This window comes from Coptis chinensis, chromosome 6 (assembly GCF_015680905.1).
Source record: "Coptis chinensis isolate HL-2020 chromosome 6, ASM1568090v1, whole genome shotgun sequence".
Taxonomy (NCBI): Eukaryota; Viridiplantae; Streptophyta; class Magnoliopsida; order Ranunculales; family Ranunculaceae; genus Coptis; species Coptis chinensis.
In genome coordinates, this window is record NC_141461.1 from 74611362 (window position 1) to 74617118 (window position 5757).

At 35.2% G+C, this 5757-nt stretch overlaps 1 long non-coding RNA gene across 1 annotated transcript; it reads right to left on the reverse strand.

Annotated features, from left to right (window-relative positions):
• Positions 1-733: 733 nt before the first annotated feature.
• On the reverse strand, positions 734-1537 carry LOC147494438 (uncharacterized). Its single transcript, XR_015197846.1, has 3 exons — positions 1304-1537; positions 1102-1202; positions 734-829 (listed from the first exon to the last, which is right to left on the reverse strand). It is a non-coding gene; the product is annotated as an uncharacterized LOC147494438 (long non-coding RNA).
• Positions 1538-5757: the final 4220 nt, after the last annotated feature.

Genomic DNA, 5757 nt, shown 5'->3' on the forward strand with positions numbered 1-5757 from the left:
GTTATGGAAACCAAATGGTTATTATTCTTTACTCTAGCTAAACAATTGGTACATGTATTTGTTAAAAGGCAGAATGAACAAAGAATAAAGTAGCCTAACACCACACCATATACATTTATGATGGAAGATTAGAAAAAAAAAAATTATGTGGCTAGAGTCTGGTCCTCACTGATTGATCTTTGCCTGTACAAACATTGAGTTCCCCAATGAGATAACTCTACCGCTCGTGCTAGTTCCATTTTAGATGTTCCTTCAAACCCGAATAATGTAAGTCTTTATTTCAAAACCAAAATGGTCAAAGAACAAAATACCTGACGAACTCGAAAAAGATGATAAAATTACCAAATCCAGCTTCAGATTCAATTCAAGCATGTCTTCATACTTCATCACCTCCTTATTGTCACTACAAAATAGATAAGTTGAAATCTAGGAAAACAATGAATTAGGTTAGAGGAAGGAGTCATGTGGTAAAGTTTATAACCCAGAATTCCCATTGGTCGTTAAGAAGGAGAGTTTTGAAATGCAAATGAAGTTGAATTAGATCAATCCCAAATTAATTGGCTTTCACTTCTATTACCAGTAGTTGTCATCACTTTTGTCACCATGATTAAACATAAAATTCTGTCACCATGATTAAACACAAAATTCGAGCCGGGAAAAGCATACATGCAAATCAACATCGAAAAATATGATTATTAAAATGGAAAAAAGATAACCATATTACTTGATCCATAAAAAGAGAAGAACTAAAAAAATATTCATCAACTTGTTCATGTAATGATTTCATCTCCATGCCATATCCAATTGACTCCATCTAAGAAATAAGAACCTGGCACAAAAGAGCAATAAGAGATGCTTATACAATTGGTCCAAGATTCAAGAGATGGTGAATCTATACACATCAATTTCTTTATTACAAACCCCTTTTACTGAAATGCAGCCAGTCTCCAATAGAGTTAGCATAAAACCTGAAAAAAAAAAAAAAAAAAAATTAAAGTAAAAGAATTTAAAGTAAAACAGAAACTCTAAAGGGAAGAGATAGGCATATGAAAATAGAGGCATGAGAACCACAAACGTAGAGAGAAGTGATAAGAAACCAACCTGAGAATTGCAAGAGAGACATTTGAATTGCTTTCTTTGGAAGAAATTGCAAGAGAGAACTTTTCCAATCCGCAGTTTGATAGGAAAACCATTGGGTTTTTCTGTTCGACGGTTTTCAAAATTAAGATGCTAGCTAACCAAAACAACAGTAAAATCAAAGGCTCAAAGCAATACAAAACAAATTAAATTATAAATTACTTACATGAGATTGACGGTGACAGTTGAAGTGAGGATGAGAGAGAGGAAGAACGCAAGAGAGTTTAAGGCGATGAAGTTTAATTAACAGCGGATGACCGAACGGTTTTTTTTTGTTAATTTGAGAACGAACGGTTTTTGCTATTTCGGAGAAACGAAGGGTTTTTTAGGTTTAATTTCACACTTAAGAATCTAATTTATTTCTATAATCATGGGCTCTAATTGTGGCACTCATCCGCGACCGTCGATTTATACCCTTTGAAATTCAATCCCACCATGAAGTCGAAACAACTCTATTTTGTTAGATAGATGTTTCAAATCCAAAATCGTGCATGGGCTTGGAGCCATGTTTTGGGCTAGAGAGAGAATGTACAAACCTTTTACGCCCGCCGCACGCACGATTACATCCAAGCGTGTCCGTGATAGTCCGGTGCTACCTATAAGCACATTTTGATGACCTGCTCATGTCCTCCTCAAATGATGGTTGGCCTCCTAAACATTAGAACCATATCCAGTTAATTTCATCATACACTACCCACTTTCACTTGTGTTTGAATCATGTCATAATTGCAAGTAAAAGTAACAAAATAGAGAACGGGAATCATATATAACATATCAAAATGGGAGTGCATAACATTAAGGCTATATTTTAGGCAAAATCGAATTGTCAAAAAATAGCTTTGACAATTCAAGTATTCAAGTACTTAACCAAATGCAGTATTACAACACCTTTAAAGTAGTCTCACTGTCTCACTCTCACATAAGGTACATGGTCAATTTAGATTCCACAGTTCAAATTATTATTTTACAGTGAGCGAGGAACTAAGCACCCTTCCTCTTGTCACCATCGTCCCTTGGAGAACACCCTTGTAATCTTCATGAACATGTCAATGAGGATACCCACTTAAATTAATGGTCTTGATCTTATTTTCAATTAAAAGAAAAAAAAAAAATATAAGTTGGCAAATAAAGACAGGTACCAATTGAAGATTTAAAAGAGAGATTAACAAATCAATTGAAAAGCACACATATGGTGTTCGGGTACTCTGAAAAGAGCACCCTCATCTAACTAAAACAAAATGTCAAATTGACAGGGATCATAAGAGTACATTCAACAAAGATCTAACAATACCAATCAACCTATTTCACTCCATATTAAACTAAGTACAATTAACAAAAATACCTGAAAACTATCAAGCAGCTAGAACAAAGAATTAAAGAAAAATGAGACGAAATTACCATGTGTAGCTAGCTTGGGGTTTAAAATTGTCACCGATATATTTTTATAGTTGCTAACCTAAAATGAATAGAATATAGATTGAAACATATTAGTTCAAGAGATCAAGGTTAGTCAAAGAGATGTAAGCCGATGTTTAAGAGGAGATGTAACCCGTGCTTTCGAGAGAGTGTTGAGTGGCTATGAGAGGCGAGAATAAAAGATGGAGAGAAAATAGGCAAATTTTTGGTGGGTCATTTCCTTTGTGTGAAAGTAGCATACGGCTGAAGAGGGTTCAGATTAGCCATGTCGAAGTTGCAAGAGTGAACTGGAGCCGTGATGGCACATCACTTTCATCACTTATGCCCTTAGCGGGCCTAAATCTATGAACCGCCTACGGTACAATTAAACTTCCTTCCACCAACTTCAAGTTATAAGTTATTTTTAATTTGAAAGTGAAACCTACTTATCTAAGTTCTTTCTACAAAGATGTATCAAACATACAAAATATATAGAATTAATGGAATTCACCTCATGATGTAGCTCTCTTTGGTCATCAATTGCATCCGTAGAGTGTTGTAGACTTTCCTCACTTGGCTAAGTATTTCTTTCCGCCTCTCATTCTCAGCCTTTGCTCGTTTCATTGGAGCTTGCAAAATTGCGGTTGAATTATCAATAAAAATATCGTGTATTCTAATAATCATTGGAACGACATTTCCAAATAAAATAGTGTTGCACTAACATCAAATCATAAGAATAAATTGAAATAAAAAATAACATGTTCCTAAAAAAACTCCAAAGAAGATGTTTGGGGATGCCATAAAGCCATGAAACAGAGAACAATTCAAGAGAAACAAGAATGGGGCATACAAAATATGAATTTCACGATATGATAAAGCCTCGTTTCACCTCTATCCAACTTTGGCCGAACCTTCCTAACACCACCTCGCCCATTAATCTCCTTACTCCTGGCGACCTCACCCCAATTACATGTTGATGCAAGGATGTTGCCGAGTAACACATGAGATGCTGAATCGGACGGATCCAGTTTCCATACGCTTATCCACGCGCGGCTTTGCAACCTCTACATCCCCACGGTTTCGACATGCCGCAAGCGAGTTTTAAACACCACAATGTCGATCAAATAACATTTGATTGATAAAGTTCTCGGCTTCCTTCGGGCGCTTCCAACATGGGCAAGCATGTCAACCACACAACAACAATGTTCCCTTGTACGCCTAATCCCATAGTCGACTCCATGATTTTGTAGTAATTGCAACCTTCCTCTACAAATCCAACATGGTCGCAAGCGAGAGAACCCCGACAAAAGGTGACAAAGGTGACATTGCTTGATACCGCACTTCTCACCGCTTCAAAAAGTTTGAGAGTTTCTTCCCATAGCCTAATCTGTACTTACCCCACAATCAAAAGTACTCCGTGAGACGACGCCGATGAGTCATTGATTCAAAATGTTTGCGAGCATCCATGATACGAAAATATGTCTTGGTATTGCTCAATAAAAACTAACTAAAACCTAACAAACTATTTATTGTTGGTATTCTTCTTCTGATTTTCTTTCCTTTTTCCATTCAATCTATTGACAGTCCTAGTCTGTCCACTTTTTAAAAATTTGATTCCAGCAATCAATTTCTATATATGACTCCACAAAATGTAATTATCTAACTAAGTTAGGGATCCAACAAAAACTGTGTAATTTCTTCAAAATAACAAATGAACTAACCAAAATTTTGAGCTTGGATACGCTCTACTAAAATCGATGTCTCGTGATTATGCATTCAAACACCAAAAGAGAAGTTGCTGCATAAAAAAAACCTAAAATTGGTTAAGCAATAAGAATATATAAGATATGAAGTTGGTGATTTAATGACTGTGAGAAAAGAAAAAACTCAAATTGGTTAAGTTGGGTTACCTGGCTCTGCAAAAAAGAGTTTTATTGATCATTGACAGTAAAGAATTGTCTGAATGGGTTCATAGAGATAAAGATCCATGGGGAAGATGAAAAACAGAGGAAGATAGTGAGTAACAGAGAATTTTTAATGTCTAAGTTTTTAAGAGGCGACCGAAATTTAAGGGTTTTTGGGTTTAATTTCACTAATTAATTTCTAATCACGCTTTTAGAAGATAGAGAACCGGCGGTTCATGGGAAAAAAAATATGGTTTATTGTTCCCACACGTCTTTGGTTTCGACCGTCGATTTATCCACCCTTAGATTGAATCACAGTCGCGAGTCAGGAAAGCGAGCTGTTTTGTTAAGTTGATATACACACCCGATAAGCAAACATGCAAATCGGGTCATAATTATAAACAATGCTGGTACGAGTAGTCCTAAAATACAAACCAAATTTATATATACATATATATAATTAATAATGCATATAGTTCCTCCACCGATGTGCCTTAACTTCCAACTAATAATACAACATCCATACGTGCAATAATTAGGTAGATAGTTCCTCCATTGAGACACCTTAGCTTCCAATCTAATAATATGACATTTAGTTCCTCTATCGAGACAACTTAGCTTCTAATTAAATCCATATCATATAAAAAAAACAAAAACAAATATTAAAGTTACTATACATACAAACCTTTGACTAGCCTTGGACCTCGTTGACCATTAAGAAACTTTGTATGTGAGAAGTGATGGTGTGAAACTTTAAATGGGCCAAAACCTAATATTGAATTAAGGGTGGGCCAAAGTCTAATTACCCTATTATCACATGAGCCAAAAACTAAAAAAACCCAACTTAAAAACTTTCTTTTCTAATCAATATATAATATGATGATCCATAGTAATTAAACGATAGAGAATCGAATTACTATTATAATAAGTAAAAATATTTTATTATTATCACTTATTATTGTATCAGTCATTATATTATATATAGTTGAGAGTTCAGAAGGGATGTCCCAAAATCATGAAAGAGAAAAGAAAAGTAGAATACTACTACAGTGAGTAGTGGAGCAACTCAATAATATTAAACCCTCATCGATTGTCGGACATTGCAAGCATAAACCATTACAGACTGAGATAATGACAACGTATGCTAAAACCCTAAATTTGCCTTGCTCTTCTTCATCTAGCACGCAAACGAGAGAGAGAAAGATAGAAACCCTTTACCTCGATCGATACTATACGTTCCGCCCTATTATTAGGGTTTAAGTGAAATTCACCTTTGATATGGGCTGCCCCTCAATAAAGAATAAAAGGTTATTTAGGGTTT